Source organism: Oncorhynchus kisutch, linkage group LG3, assembly GCF_002021735.2.
Source record: "Oncorhynchus kisutch isolate 150728-3 linkage group LG3, Okis_V2, whole genome shotgun sequence".
NCBI classification, from domain to species: domain Eukaryota; kingdom Metazoa; phylum Chordata; class Actinopteri; order Salmoniformes; family Salmonidae; genus Oncorhynchus; species Oncorhynchus kisutch.
Window position 1 is genome coordinate 49,067,638 of NC_034176.2, and position 16,880 is coordinate 49,084,517.

Genomic DNA, 16,880 nt, shown 5'->3' on the forward strand with positions numbered 1-16,880 from the left:
CGACCTGGCCAACGCTTCGACTCTGTCAATCACTGTATTCTAATCGGCAGACTCAACAGCCTTGGTTTCTCAAATGACTGCCTCGCCTGGTTCACCAACTACTTCTCAGATAGAGTTCAGTGTGTCAAATCGGAGGGCTTGTTGTCCGGACCTCTGGCAGTCTCTATGGGGGTGCCACATGGTTCAATTCTCGGTCCGACTCTTTTCTCTGTATATATCAATGATGTCGCTCTTTCTGTTGGTGATTCTCTGATCCACCTCTATGCAGACGACACCATTCTGTATGCTTCTGGCCCTTTGGACACTGTGTTAACTGTGTTAACCTCCAGACGAGCTTCAATGCCATACAACACTCCTCCCGTGCCCTCCAACTGCTCTTAAATGCAGGTAAAACTAAATGCATGCTCTTCAACCGATTGCTGCCGGCACCCGCACGCCCGCCTGTCTAGCATCACTACTCTGGACGATTCTGACTTAGAGTATGTGGACAACTACAAATACCTAGGTGTCTGGTCAGACTGTAAACTCTCCTTCCAGACTCACATTAAGCATCTCCAATCCAAAATTAAATATAGAATCGGCTTCCTATTTCGGAACAAAGCCTCCTTCACTCATGCTGCCAAACATGCCCTCGTAAAACTGACTATCCTACCAATCCTTGACATCGGCGATGTCATTTACAAAATAGCCTCCAACACGCTACTCGGCAAATTGGATGTAGTCTATCATAGTGCCATCCGTTTTGTCACCAAAGCCCCATATACTACCCACCACTGCAACCTGTATGCTCTCATTAAATCAAATCAAATCAAATCAAATCAAATCAAATTTGTCACATATACATGGTTAGCAGATGTTAGTGCGAGTGTAGCGAAATGCTTGTGCTTCTAGTTCCGACAATGCAGTAATAACCAACAAGTAATCTAGCTAACAATTCCAAAACTACTACCTTATAGACACAAGTGTAAGGGGATAAAGAATATGTACATAAGATATATGAATGAGTGATGGTACAGAGCGGCATAGGCAAGATACAGTAGATGGTATTGAGTGCAGTATATACATATGAGATGAGTATGTAAACAAAGTGGCATAGTTAAAGTGGCTAGTGATACATGTATTACATAAGGATGCAGTAGATGATATAGAGTACAGTATATACGTATACATATGAGATGAATAATGTAGGGTATGTAAACATTATATTAGGTAGCATTGTTTAAAGTGGCTAGTGATATATTTTACATCATTTCCCATCACTCCCATTATTAAAGTGGCTGGAGTTGAGTCAGTGTGTTGGCAGCATCCACTCAATGTTAGTGGTGGCTGTTTAACAGTCTGATGGCCTTGAGATAGAAGCTGTTTTTCAGTCTCTCGGCCCCAGCTTTGATGCACCTGTACTGACCTCGCCTTCTGGATGATAGCGGGGTGAACAGGCAGTGGCTCGGGTGGTTGTTGTCCTTGATGATCTTTATGGCCTTCCTGTGACATCGGGTGGTGTAGGTGTCCTGGAGGGCAGGTAGTTTGCCCCCGGTGATGCGTTGTGCAGACCTCACTACCCTCTGGAGAGCCTTACGGTTGTGGGCGGAGCAGTTGCCGTACCAGGCGGTGATACAGCCCGACAGGATGCTCTCGATTGTGTATCTGTAGAAGTTTGTGAGTGCTTTTGGTGACAAGCCAAATTTCTTCAGCCTCCTGAGGTTGATGCTGTCTGTGTGGGTGGACCAATTCAGTTTGTCTGTGATGTGTACGCCGAGGAACTTAAAACTTACTACCCTCTCCACTACTCTTCCATCGATGTGGATAGGGGGGGTGTTCCCTCTGCTGGCCCTCGCATCATATTCATCGCCAAACCCCCTGGCTCCAGGTCATCTACAGTCTAAGTCTTTGCTAGGTAAAGACCCGTCTTTTCTCAGCTCACTGGTCACCATAGCAGCACCCAACCGTAGCACACGCTCCAGCAGGTATATTTCACTGGTCATCCCCAAAGCCAACTCCTCATTTGGCTGCCTTTCCTTCCAGTTCTCTGCTGCCAATGACTGGAACTAATTTCAAAAATCACTGAAGCTGGATTCTTATATCTCCCTCACTAACTTTAAGCATTAGCTGTCAGAGCAGCTTACCGATCATTGCACCTGTACACAGCCCATCTGTAAATAGCCCACCCAACTACCTCATCCCCATATTGTTATTTATTTTTTTGCTCCTTTGCACCCCAGTATCTCTACTTCCACATTCATCTTCTGCACATCTATCACTCCAGTGTTTAATTGCTAAATTGTAATTATTTCACCACTATGGCCTATTTATTGCCTTACCTCCCTAATCTTACTACATTTGCACACACTGTATACAGATTTTTCTATTGTGTTATTGACTGTACGTTTCTTTATCCCATGTATAACTCAGTGTTGTTTTTGTCGCACTGCTTTGCTTTATCTTGACCAGGTCGCAGCTGTAAATGAGAACTGGCCAACCTGGTTAAATAAATGTGAAACAAACATTTAAATATTAAAACATTTCGCACCAGCTGGGAGAAGGACGGCCCAGTCTCAGTCTCTGCCAAAATCACTGCATGTTTGGAACATGTCAAATATGCCCCTGTCCACTTGCCGTCCCCTCAGTTCCAGTTTGGCTTTGAATGTAGCCACTTTATCTACCAACTTAAAGACAGTTGTCATTCTCCCCTGAAGTGACAGATTGAGTTCGTTGAGCAGGTTGAATATGTTGCACTGGTAAGGTATTTTCTATTGAATGGGGTTTTCTTTTTTTTGCAGTCTCGGGCTCTGCTGTCTCTGTATTATCGACATTGTTGTTGGGCCTTTTATCTCCTTTACCCCTTCCGAAGAAGCTCTCCAGTGACGTTTGTTTGTTTTTAATCATGTCAGCTAATGTAGCTAGCTAGTACAAAGTTGACGGGCAACACCGCTCACGCAGACCGTGATGAACTTTCCGTGCACGCATTACTCGAGTTCAAAATCTGTAAACTGTTGTGGGCGTGACAGAGATATTAGAGTGGTGAGAAAAGGACCAACAGACTGCACCAAGTTCAATATAATGACTGCACAAATAGCCTAAAATTGTATCTCATTTTATTTTATTTTACCAATTAAGAAAATTAAAAATTCATTATTTATCCTTTCTGTGTAGCCCGGTAGCGAATTAAGTGAACATCTGCTGTACAGTATGTATGTTAGCTATCTAGCAATCATTATGTTAGCAGCTTATTTTAGTAAGGCTGCACACTACGTTTTTGTAGCAAGCTAGCTAATAATACATCGTTTTTGATAACTTTAAACATATATTTACTTACTTGAATAGCTTCTCCTACAGCCTCCATTTTCTTTGTCCTTAGACAAACTAAATAATGGTCAATCTTTCTGGTGGTAGCAAAACACAGCTTGCCATGTGGAGGATTGGAAGACTTTCAACAGACTGAGTTTGGTCTTCCAGCATGGCACTTGGTGCGGTTGCAAACCTTCTATTGCCCTCAGAACAGCCTCACTTCGTCGTGGCACGGACTCAACAAGGTGTCGAAAGTGTTCCACATGGATGCTGGCCAATGTTGGCTCCAATGTTTCCCGCAGTTGTGTCAAATTGGCTGGATGTCTTTTGGGTGGTGGACCATTCTTGATACACACGGGAAACTGTTGAGCGTGAAAAATGCAGTAGCGTTGCAGTTCTTGATACAAGCCGGTGCGCCTGGCACCTACTACCATACCCCGTTCAAAGGCACTTAAATCTTTTGTATTGCCCATTCACCCTCTGAATGGCACACACACAATCCATGTCTCAATTGTCTCAAGGCTTAAAAATCCTTCTTTAACCTGTCTCCTCCCCTTCATCTACACTGATTTAAGTAGATGTAACAAGTGATATTGATAAGGGATTATAGCTTTCACTTGGATTCACCTGGTCTATGTCATGGAAAGAGCAATGTTCTTAATGTTTTGTATATTCAGTGTATATCTCTGTGATCCCCTTAGTCTCCATGCAAAGACTCAAAGTAATCACCCTTCTATTCCTTTACATAGGGTAGGGTACTGCGGTAATAGAAAGTTTAGGCTATTAGGGAAGAACCGCAGAACCGCAACCACGGTATATGAGAAGACGTCATTAGGGAGACTTGTCCCATGGGCCCTGGTCAAAAGTAGTGCACTATATAGTCCCTCAGAGCCTGCTGCCTAAGATCAGGTCCAAAAGAGCCAGAGGCTGTCACACATTACATCTTTAATCTTTGTTTGCCCTACCAGCTAAACATTGCCACCAGGTTAACAGACAGTATTTGTTTAGTGACTTGGTTTTAGCGCTTTCTTGTCGAATCTGTCTTGTCTGAAGGTCACTATGTGCAGTTCACACCAATGAGGTAACAATAGAAGCACTTTATCGCAGAGGGTTAGTATAATACCACATTGAAGGTTTGATTTCTCTGCTAGTAATTAAGATTTACTAGATTAAGATTACTAGATTATTAATGTATGTTGTCTCAATAATAATTGTGACTGTGCACGTGACCTTGTATATGAAAGAACTATGTTTTTGAACAAAGAGCTGCTGGCAAAGGTGGGGGGCATCATGAAACAAAGCATCATTGTAAAGCATTGATTCCTACAGGAAAAACAAACACAGAGGAGTTAAAGAGAGAGTGGCATAGTTGGAGGACATTGTGAAAAATGATGATTGCCCTGCATGTATTTGGTCTCTATGTAATTCCCACTATGAGAGGAACTCTTTGACTTTGTTTTTTCACTGTGTGCCTGCCTGGAGTGATGCATGAATTATGAATCAAAACAACTGAGCTAGTGAGTGAGACGGCTTCATTCAAGACTAATAATCCTCAATGCCGCCCAGGCAAAAAGGCGTTCTTTTCATGAAGCCATTTAAAAACTATTGAGGACATAACAAGGGACTTGTTTTATGTGGTCCATGTTGCAGTGGCAGTTCAGAGTAGAAAGACCCGAACCCCTCACGTCATTTTCTCTTTTTGTTAACACGTAGAGAGATAATGGAACTACTGCAGCACAAAGGGCCTCTGATTGCAGCGCCCACATACTGCAGGCTGCAGCTCTGTGGTGGCAGAACTGTTGGGCTAGAACAGAAGCTCTGCTCCATTCCCTTTGATTATTTTCGACATAAAAATACATTGTCATCATCACACATACAGTATCAGCACATAGTCACATAGCTCGTCTATATTCTAGAGTCTAGTTATTTTTGGCCACACGGTGCATATCTTAAGTATTCAACCCCATTGGATTTAATTGCCATTTTTTTGTCAACGATCTACACAAAATACTGGAGGACACATTTTCAATAATACTAATACAATGCCCTCCGTAATTATTGGGACAACATTTTTTTCTTATTTTGGCTCTGTAGTCCAGCACTTTGGATTTGAAATGATAGCTTTAATTTGAATGTATTTTCATTCATATCAGGTGAACAGTTTAGAAACTATAGCAGTTTTTGTACGTAGTCCCCATTTTAGGTGACCAAAACTAATGGGACAAATTCACTTATAAACTCAGCAAAAAAAGAAACGTCCTCTCACTGTCAACTGAATTTATTTTCAGCAAACTTACATGTGTAAATATTTGTATGAACATAACGAGATTCAACAACTGAGACATAAACTGAACAAGTTCGACAGCCATGTGACTAATAGAAATGGAATAATGTGTCCCTGAACAAAGGGCGGGTCAAAATCAAAAGTAACAGTCAGTATCTGGTGTGGCCACTAGCTGCATTAAGTACTGCAGTGCATCTCCTCCTTATGGACTGCACCAGATTTGCCAGTTGCTGTGAGATGCTACCCCACTCTTCCACCAAGGAACCTGCAAGTTCCCAGACATTTCTGGGGGGAATGGCCCTAGCCCTCAACCTCCGATCCAACAGGTCCCAGACGTGCTCATTGGGATTGAGATCCGGGCTCTTCGCTGGCCATGGCAGAACACTGACATTCCTTTCTTGCAGGAAATCACACACAGAACGAGCAGTATGGCTGGTGGCATTGTCATGCTGGAGGGTCATGCTGGAGGGTCATGTCAGAATGAGCCTGCAGGAAGTGTACCACATAAGGGAGGAGGATGTCTTCCCTGTAACGCACAGCATTGAGATTGCCTTCACCTCCAAATCGATCCTGCTCCAGAGTACAGGCCTCGGTGTAACGCTCATTCCTTCAACGATAAACGCAAATCCAACCATCGCCCCTGGTGAGACAAAACCGTGACCCGTCAGCGAAGAGCACTTTTTGCCAGTCCGGTCTGGTTCAGCGATGGTGGGTTTGTGCCCTTAGGCGATGATGTCTGGTGAGGACCTGCCTTACAACAGGCCTACAAACCCTCAGCCCAACCTCTCTCCGCTTATTGTGGACAGTCTGAGCACTGATGGAGGGATTGTGCATTCCTCGTGTAACTCAGGCAGTTGTTGTTGCCATCCTGTACCTGTCCCGCAGGTGTGATGTTCGGATGTACCGATCCTCTGCAGGTGTTGTTACACGTGGTCTGCCACTGCGAGGACGATCAGCTCTTCGTCCTGTCTCCCTGTAGCCCTGTCTTAGGCGTCTCACAGTACGGACATTGCAATTTATTGCCCTGGCCATCTTCTTGCAGCATGGCTAAGGCACATTCACACAGATGAGCAGGGACCCTGCGCATCTTTCTTTTGGTGTTTTTCAGAGTCAATAGAAAGGCCTCTTTAGTGTCCTAACTTTTCATAACTGTGACCTTAATTGCCTACCGTCTGTAAGCATGTTCATTAATTAATTGTTTATGGTTCATTGAACAAGCATGGGAAACAGTGTTTAAACCTTTTTACAATGAAAATCTGTGAATTTATTTGGATTTTTACAAATTATCTTTGAAAGACAGGGTCCTGAAAAATTGACGTTTCTTTTTTGCTGAGTTTATGTGTATTAAAATAGTCAAAGGTTTTATATTTCACACCATATTCCTAGCGCGCAATGATTACATCAAGTTTGTGATTGTGACTCAACACAAACGTGTTGGATGCATTTTCTGTTTGTTTTGGTTGTTTCAGATTATTTTGTGCCCAAATAGAATTGAATGGTAAATCATTTGTGTTGTTTTGGAATCACTTTTTTGTAAATAACAATATAATGTGTTTCTAAACACTTCTACATTAATCTGGATGCTACCTTGATTACAGATAAGTCGTGAATGAATCGTGAATATTTATGAGTGAGAAAGTTACAGACAGATAAATATTGCTAATTTCTAAACGGTTCACCCGGTGTGGATGAAAAGACCTTCAAATTAAAGCAGACAAATGGCACATTAACCTTATAGTCATTGTATCAGTCCCAAAAAATATTCACTGTGCCAACAATCAAGGAGGGCACTGTATATCTTGATTAGATAAGTATTCACCCCCCCTAAGTCAATACATATTAGAAACATCTTTGGCAGTGATTACAGCTGTGAATCTTTTTAGGTAAGTCTCTTAGGGGGGTTTTAAACCCGAGGTAAGCATGCATAAATGGAATGTAGTTCCCTTTTTATGCACTTTTCTCTCTACCCGTATTCTTACTTTGAACTTAAGCATTTAAAATAGCATGCTATTCACCTGCTATTAGTTTGGGCTGGACATTAAATAAATTAAGGTGTAGTGGAGGTGTCTACAGATCCACCGTATTCTGACCTTGACTTAATTCCCTCATAATTCCACCAATTTTACATGCGATGAAGCAATGAATAAGTTCGAGCAGCCTGTCGAGGTTTCTGTGTTTTCTGGCTGCCAGGACCACGGACAGCAATGGGAAGTATTCCCCAGAGGCAAGACCAGGGACAGCTCAGGGGAAACTTCCAGACTGCAGCAGAACAGCCACATCTGTCTCCAGTTGTAATTCGAGACTAAACTGCAGACAGGTGAAACCACTCAGGGCCTCTACTTAACCGCGCCCTGGGTTTGCTTTCTTTGTCTTTCCTTTGACCCTCAGCAGGTGACGGAGACTATTGGCGAGACTGAGCATATGGTAGCGAAAGAGGTATAACCGAACTGAAGATTTCAACATGGAGTGAAAGCCAAAGACCAGAGTGGAGGACCTTCCACTGGTGACGACAATATTTACTTTGTTTGTTTGAGTTGTGTATATCAGGAACACTGCCAGTACCTGATAAAGAATAAACTGTTAACCCTTCACGTGGACTGGTGGTGTGTGTTTGAATGTGTAAATCCTGCCTTACCAAGATGATGCTGCTGAAACCACCACACAATTCACTGTAATTTAGAAATTGATAAGCTCTATTGATTGATAAGAACTAGGTAAATGAGAGTTGTTTGGATAAGGGGAATTTAAATATAAATTAATTGTTTTAGAAATATGACAGCAAAGTGAAGCATATTAACATATCACCTTTTCCACAGTGAAGTTTATAAAATGCTGACCTTATAACATTTGGAGACCCAAGCTATAGGCTTCTGTAGCCATGCACAAATTATAGTATAGAGCTAAACCTACTGTCGTGGCTTTACTTTCATTAATCTGAGTACTTATTTAATCCACTATGTTTGATTGTTACCCAATTTAATGGTATCATGTAACAATTAACTCATCAGGATTTGGGGCACCACAGATTAAGTTATTTAAAGATTTACCATTTCCCAAATTAAACTCAGGTCTTTACCTATAACGTCCATAGAACTGTCAACATATTAATCATAACCTTATCATTCTGAACAGTCAACCTTTCTTGGATCTGTAAAAACCCCAGCCTTACTCATGATTCAGTACTACACATTGGTTTAACTATTTATTTATTAGTTAACTAAATAATAACACCGAACAAACACACACCTAATACATGAGGAAAAAGTCCCTAGCGGACTAACATGACTGCTTGTTTACCAAAAGAGAGAGGGGTAGAAAGAGACTTATTGTTGATGCATTTGGAAACTACTCTCACAGTTATCATTTACTTTGCACACGAACCACTGCCCGTTTGGAGTAAGAAATCATGACTGTATTTACGTGTGAATGCCTTCGGTCATCTATCTCTCTCGAAAACCAAGCCTTCTTGGAAAAGGGTTTGGTTGGGTCTCACGTGTAAGGCTCTGATTGTCCATAAAGGCCACAAGAGGTCACAAACAGGCCCCCATTAACATCGACTGGGCTGTAGTGGAGCGGGTCGAGAGTTTCGAGTTCCTTGGTGTCCACATCACCAACGAACTATCATGGTCCAAACATACTAAGACAATCGTGAAGAGGGCACGACAAAACCTTTTCCTCATCAGGAGACAAGATTTGGCATGGGTCCCCAGATCCTCAAAAGGTTCTACAGCTGCACCATCGAGAGATCCTGACCGGTGCATCACCGACTGGTATGGCAACAGCTCGGCATCTGACCGTAAGGCGCTACAGAGGGGAGTGCGAATGGCCCAGTACTTCACTGGGGCCAAGCTTCCTGCCATTCAGGACCTACTTAACAGGCAGTGTCAGAGGAAAGCCCAAGAAATTGTCAGAGACTCCAGTCACCCAAGTTATAGACTGTTTTCTCTGGTACCGGAGCGGCAAGTCTAGGACCAAAAGGCTAGGACCAAAACAGCTTCTACCCTCAAAATATAAGACTGCTGAACAATTCATAAAATCGCCACCGGACAATTTACATTGACCCCTCCCTCCCTCGCTTTTGTTCACTGCTGCTACTCGCTGTTTGTTTATTACCCATGCATAGTCACTTTGTCCCCACCTACATGTACAGATTACCTCAACTATGCTCGCACACTAACTCGGTACCGGTGCCCCCTGTACATAGCCTCGTTATTCTTATTGTGTTACTTTTATTATTAGTTTTTATTTTATTTTAGTACTTGGTAAATATTTTCTTCTTGAACTGCACTGTTGGTTAAGGGTTTGTAGTAAGCATTTCACGGTAAAGTCTACACTTGTATTCGGCATGTGACAAATAAAGTTTGATTTGATTTGAATATCCTTAGTTGTCCGGTCTCCATTGGTTTCCGCAGAACTTCTTAGCCGTACCAGTGATTGTCTGAGAGGGGAGTTCTCTCCTTTCTCCAGCTATGTGGGTAATCAGAGTTTGAACCACTTTACATGCACAGCTGCAGACTGGCGATGTCCTGGTCTGATAGGTGAGTTCATTTTCTCCACCTCGTGTGGAGGTTCAAAGTTCCAACCATTTCAGATGTGTAGCGACCGCTCCACGCTTTTCTGGTGTAATGTTAATTTCGTTACCAAGGCTTTTTATGCATTCTGGCCAAAGGGGATGGCTCCGTCTGTCTGACATGCTGTCCGACCTCACTCGGGGCATGGCTACGTACTTATTCACAGTTTATAGGAGATAGATGATCTTATACATCTTAAAATCGCATTTCATATTTTTTATTATATGCACAACGTATTGGATGGAAACTTGACAGATAAAGTGGATATACTTTCCAAGTTACAGTATTTAGTCCATACAGTTTTTAATGATATCAAACGAAAACCAATATTACGTTAGTTTTCCGTAGTTCCCCACTGACCATTCCCCACATTATGTTAGAAATATTGTTCCGGTATTCACTTTTTGGACATTAGAGTTTTGTACGGACAAAAGTCTCTGGAGACAAAGGACATTCCTTTATCCAATACTGGAGGGTAAAGAGAGAGTCCTCTGCTGCTTAATTTACAACTGATTGTGAGCTGTCAACCCGGCAGTTCCCTCCTCCCCTGCTTTGCGGGTGAGAGAGGGTCTGGTTATTGTCAACCCTTGCCAAGCTAATCTGAACCATTTGATCCTTATATGACAGTCATGACACTACCAAGTTGATTTATGATTTCTTGAACATTTGAATTATTTGCCCGGACTTTTCACTGTATTACTTAAATATTAATATTAAATATTAACAGTTAAATACTATCAGTTATAGAACTGTCACTTTAGAGTTAGTTTCCTTAGATTTTGCATTATTCAATTACATTGTTAGTTCACCGTTCTTTTCTCTGTCACGTTCATGTAGTTGTTCCTGAGGATCGCTAGCAATAGTGGATCATATTAGGCTAACGTATTACAAGTTGTGCAATACTTTGGGACATGTAGCCTATTTGAATCATTATGGAATGCAGGCCATACATAGCAGTTTAAACCTGGAGCCTGCACACGGTTAAAGACAACGTTACATTGTCATCACAGTTCCATGTTTAGTGAGGATTATTAGGGTAGATTTTGTACACTTTTCTCACCTTCCAATATATTTCATGGATTGAACAATTAATTTATAAATTTTACCCCCTTTTTCTCCCCAATTTCGTAGTATCCAATTATTAGTAGTTACTATCTTGTCTCATCGCTTCAACTCCCGTACGGGCTCGGGAGAGACGAAGGTCGAAAGCCATGCGTCCTCCGAAACACAACCCAACCAAGGCGCACTGCTTCTTAACACAGCTCGCATCCAACCCGGAAGCCAGCCGCACCAATGTGTCGGAGGAAACACCGTGCACCTGGCGACCTTGGTTAGCGTGCACTGCGCCCGGCCCGCCACAGGAGTCGCTGGTGTGCAACAAGACAAGGATAAACCCTCCTCAACCCGGATGATGCTAGGCCAATTGTGCGTCGTCCCACGGACCTCCCAGTCGCGGCCGGCTGCGACAGAGCCTGGGCGCGAACCCAGAGTCTCTGGTGGCACAGCTAGCACTGCGATGCAGTGCCCTAGACCACTGCGCCACCTGGGAGGCGAATATGGCAACTTTCAGGATTAATCAAACCACCGTATTTTTTTGTATTTAGTTTGTTAAGGCTCTCCAAACCATTTAAAAAAAAAGATTATTCATCAATACATTCTAAACAATAAATAATATGCAAGATCAGAGTATTTTTTAAATCTACCAATTGGTGCTGGAAAGTTTACGGATATGCATGTATTTGCATGGTTTTCTTTAATTGATCCCTAGTATTCTGAATCGTTCTCTCCCTATATTCTAGTGAGTCGGGTGAGAACATTCAAATTAAAAGATACACCAAATTGAAAGGGATGGCTTTAGATAAATGTACTGAATAACCTATTGATTGAAAACTCCACAAGAAAATGTGTTGGCCAGCAAGTGGAATGATTTTCATCAGTTGAGTTATTCAGTGGAGGCAAGTGAACCATGCCTGCAAAGCTCGTTACGCTCCTGCTTAAGGTAAGTCTGAATAGTGCTTAGGAAAGGCGTAGATAAGTGTGTAGGAAGGCGTAAGTGCGTAGGAAAGGCGTAAATAAAAAAAATCTGATCTTGTAGATTATTTAGGCAAATATTTGGGTTAGGAAAGCATGTATGAATAATTTAAAAAACTGTTTTGGAGAGCCTTTATGCACGAAATACAAAACATTAGGAACACCATCCTAATATTGAGTTGCAACCCCTTTTTCCCTCAGATCAGCCTCAATTCGTTGTGCATGGATTCTACAAGGTGTCAATAGTGTTCAACACGAATGCTGGCCCATGTTGACTCCAATGCTTCCCACAGTTGTGTCAAGTTGGCTGGATGTCCTTTGGGAAGTGGACCATTCTTGAAACACACAGGCACCTACTACCATACCCCGTTCAAAGGCACTTAAATCTTTTGTCTTGCCTATTCACCCTCTGAACGGCACACATACACAATCCATGTCTCAATTGTCTCAAGGATTAAAAATGCTTCTTTAACCCGTCTCCTCCCCTTCATCTACACCGATTTAGCAGGTGACATCAATAAGGGGTCATAGCTTTCACATGGTCAGTCTATGTCATGGATAAAAAATAGTGGTTTGATTCATCCTGACAGTTGTCATATTCAAGTTTAATTCATAGGGGTTGAACAATAATCCTTTAAGTCTACCTAATTCTCACTAATCATATAACTTCACTATTGTCATTGAGACTGGGGTTTTGCGGGTACTAATTAATGAAGCTGCCAGTTGAGGACTTGTGAAGCGTCTGTTTCTCAAACTGGACACTAATGTACTTGTCCTCTTGCTAAGTTGTGCACCGGGGCCTCCCACTCCTCTTTCTATTCTGGTTAGAGACCGTTTGCTCTGTTCTGTGAAGGGAGTAGCACACAGCGTTGTATGAGATCTTCAGTTTCTTGGCAATTTCTTGCATGGAATAGCCTTCATTGCTCAGAACAAGAATAGACTGACGAGTTTCAGGAGAGGTCTTTGTTTCTGGCCATTTTGAGCCTGTTATCGAACCCACAAATTCTGATGCTCCAGATACTCAAGTAATCTAAAGAAGGCCAGTTTTATTACTTCTTTAATCAGGACAACAGTTTTCAGCTGTGCTAACATAATTGCAAAAGGGTTTTCTAATGATCAATTAGCCTTTTAAAATTATAAACTAGGATTAGCTAACAACGTGCCATTGGAACACAGGAGTGATGGTTGCTGATAATGGGCCTCTGTATGCCTATGTAGATATTCCATAAATAATCAGCCGTTTCCAGCTAAAATAGTCATTTACAACATTAACAATGTCTCACTGTATTTCTGATCAATTTGATGTTATTTTAATGGACAAAAAAATGTGCTTTTCCTTCAACAACAAGGAAATGTCTAAGTGACCCCATACTTTTGAACGGTAGTGTGTGTGTATATATAATCCCTAATGAAATATGTGTATGAATAGAAAACAAGGCACTCGAAAGCCACAACATGTCAAAGTCAACATACAATACACATTGGGCTCCCAACTGGCGCAGTGGTTTAACACACTGCAGTACATTTTGTCCTTCTGGAAGGTTCTCCCATCTCCACAGAGGAACTCTGGAACTCTGTCAGAGTGACTATCGGGCACTTCTCCCCCGATTGCTCAGTTTGGCTGGGCGGCCAGCTCTTGGTAGAGTCTTCCATTTAAGAATGAAGGCCACTGTGTTCTTAGGGACCTTCAATGCCGCAGACATTTTTTGGTACCCTTCCCCAGATCTGTGCCTCGACATAATCCTGTCTCGGAGCTCTACAGACAATTCCTTCAACCTCATGGCTTGGCTTTTGCTCTGACATGCACTGTCAACTGTGGGATGTTATATAGACAGGTGTGTGCCTTTCCAAATCATGTCCAATCAATTGAATTTACCACAGGTGGACTCCAATCAAGTTGTAGAAACATCTCAAGGATGATCAATGGAAACAGGGTGCACCTGACCTCAATTTTGTGTCTCATAGCAAAGGGTCTAAATACTGAATACTGAGACGTGTTTTCGCTTTGTCATTATGGGGTATTGTGTGTAGATTTATGATTTTAGAATAAGGCTGTAACCTAACAAAATGTGGAAAAAGTCAAGGGGTCTGAATACTTTCCGAATGCAATGTATATATCCATAGAAATAAGACAGAAGTTGCTTCTGTTGCCTGTTTGAGTGTTTGCTTAAAAGCCTAATGATTCCATGAGCACCATTCCTCATACAATGGCAAATATATTGGATAAAGCAATTTCACAGATTTGTCTGTTTTAAATATTTGCTATGCTGTAATAAAGGCGTTACAACTTGTTTTCTTGTTAGAACAGATAAATTACTTGTAATTTTCCATTAGAAAAGACTCTTTAGGACACTTATTTATTTAGTGTTGTTTACACTGTTCCAAATGGTCAGAAAAATATTATAATATTGTAATCTAACAACAACTGTTTGGCACACATAATACTCATGCAACGCATGCTCCTATACCCTTATTTTTCTTCATCTCCAGTAGTTTACACAACTAATTCAAATGTCTTCCACAGATCTGACTTCCCCTTTCCCTCCTGAGCAACCAATAAATATTTGCCTGTTTCGAGTTTCTTTTTCACGTCCTCCATTTTGCTGTCGACATGACTTTGTTCGGAGTTTGTTATAACCAATTTATTGATGTGATTATGATAGGCTTTAGGCCAGGCCCTATTGGTCACATGTGATGCTTACATGTTTCACATAAAAATAGCAAGGGTTGAGGGAATAGGGAATGTTCTTCCTAAACAAATTAGTAATTTCGTTAACAGTCAGAAACAAGTAAGAAACTACTTGGCTAAAATGATGCTGCAGCTTCAGCACGGACAGCGCCATTAACACTTGCTGTGCTGGGGTGCCTTTTCGCTGCAGTAGGGAGGAGTGCGAGACAACTTGCGCCTGTCACACAGGCACTCACTGTCATTTTTTTCGCATAGTGTGACTATCAAGCTCTTTCTTGAGTCATTTGTGTCTTAAATATTGAATCAAACAGTTTGCTTAAAGCATCAGACAACCTCAGTGCATATGTAGTTGATTTTATTCAAACACAAAAGTTGTGTCTGTCTATATATGGAAAAATAAGTTGAACCAATCGATTGTCCCAAAGAACAGGATGACTCTCGGTCGACCAAGGGGGGGACAGCCCTACTACAGCCCCATTGATGTGGATGGGGGTGTGCTTGCATCTCCGTTTCCTGTAGTCCACGATCATCTCCTTTGTCTTGAGGGAGAGGTTATTGTCCTGGCACCACACTGCCAGGTCTTGGACGTCCTCCATATATGCTGCCTCATCATCCTACCACCGTCAGGTCGTCAGCAAAATTGATGATAGTGTTGGAGTCATGCGCGGCTAAGGAGTACAGGAGGGAGCTAAGCAAACACCCATGAGCGGACCCCATGTTGATGGTCAGCGTGGCAAAAGTGTTGTTGCCTACCCTCACCACCTGAGGACGGCCTGTCTAGTAGTCCAGGATCCAGTTGCAGATGGAGATGTTCAGTCCCAGGATCCTGATCTTTGTGATGAGCTTGAAGTGGACCATGGTGTTTCCCAGCGCATCTTGACCAGGGGGTAACGGTTGAGGGGAGAGCTAGCGGGCTTGTTCAGGAGCTAGCGGAGCTTGACAAGATGCTAGCGGTTGACAGGGAGCTAGCACGGCTTGACCTGGGTCTAGCAGATGAGGAGCTAGCATTGCCAGGGGCTATCAGAAGTTGGAGAGGGGCTAGCATGGCCATGGCCTAGCAGAGGTTGGAGATGGGCTAGAGTAGCATTGCCAGGAGCTAGCAGAGATTGAGGGGAGCAAGCTCATTGTCAGATGGAGCTAGCAAATGTTGAGGAGCTAGCGTAGCATGGTTAGCGGCTAGCAAAGGTTGAGGATGAGTTAGTGTAGCATCTTGAGCAGGAGCTAGGGGGGTGGGGGGGGGGGGGGGGGGGGTTAGTGAGGGCTAGCCAGATAGCTAGATTGACATGTTGACAGTCTAGGAGCAGAGGCTACTTCATCCTCCAAGAGGTTCTGTTGAATGAAGCTCAGGTGACGAGAGGTCAAGTTCTGCTTGGCAGATTCACCTCTCAAATTTTTGTTTCCTAGCGATCATTTTCCTTTTCCTTGTTGCTGCCTCCTATAGTATTTGAGCTGCTTTGGCGTAAGCATCAATCTGAAGGCATTGTGCATGCAATTTTTCCTCCTCCATTTGTCTGTTAATTTCCTCAACTTTATCCCTATTTTGTTTCTCCTCCAGAATACTAGTTTGTTGGTCTTTCAGGGAGGCACGACTGCAAGTGGAGTAATGTCTACTGTCCTGTGACTGAGGCATGCTCTGTGAAGTTTAAGTCCTTGTCACAATTGAATTTTTACTCTTTGTAGTGCGACTTCATTCAGTATGGGATGCTGTTAGACGCTGACTTCCTATCCCATAGAGCCAGGGGGTGCATACGCCTCTTAAGAGGCACCACCTGCATTTGGAGTCCCCTATGTGCTAGGTGAGACAAGCTTCCAGGAGGAATGGGGTCATCTTGGCGTACTGGTGTACCTGTCCAGCCATGTCCATAGTACTCTGGAGGACATCATTGGGGTCCGAACTCCTGATCTCCATAGGTACTCTGTGATTGCTAGCTCTATCTGTCTCGAAGGGCCATTTAAAATAGATTTGCAGTTGAAATAGAGCCACACAATCCCTTTCAGGAGCCAGGAGTTTTAGAGGAAC

At 42.6% G+C, this 16,880-nt stretch overlaps 1 protein-coding gene across 3 annotated transcripts in view; it reads left to right on the forward strand.

Annotated features, from left to right (window-relative positions):
• Positions 1–16,880, forward strand: part of si:dkey-220o5.5 (actin filament-associated protein 1-like 2) — a 118,191-nt gene that overhangs the window by 32,105 nt on the left and 69,206 nt on the right. Inside the window, exon 2 of one of the 3 annotated variants that reach the window (XM_031807638.1) lies at positions 7,958–8,072. The exons of 1 other annotated variant lie outside the window; for it this stretch is intronic. The gene's annotated coding sequence lies outside the window, so the exon portion shown is untranslated. The remainder of the gene's footprint in view (positions 1–7,957; positions 8,073–16,880) is intronic. One more of the 3 variants, XM_031807643.1, reaches the window with a different exon arrangement.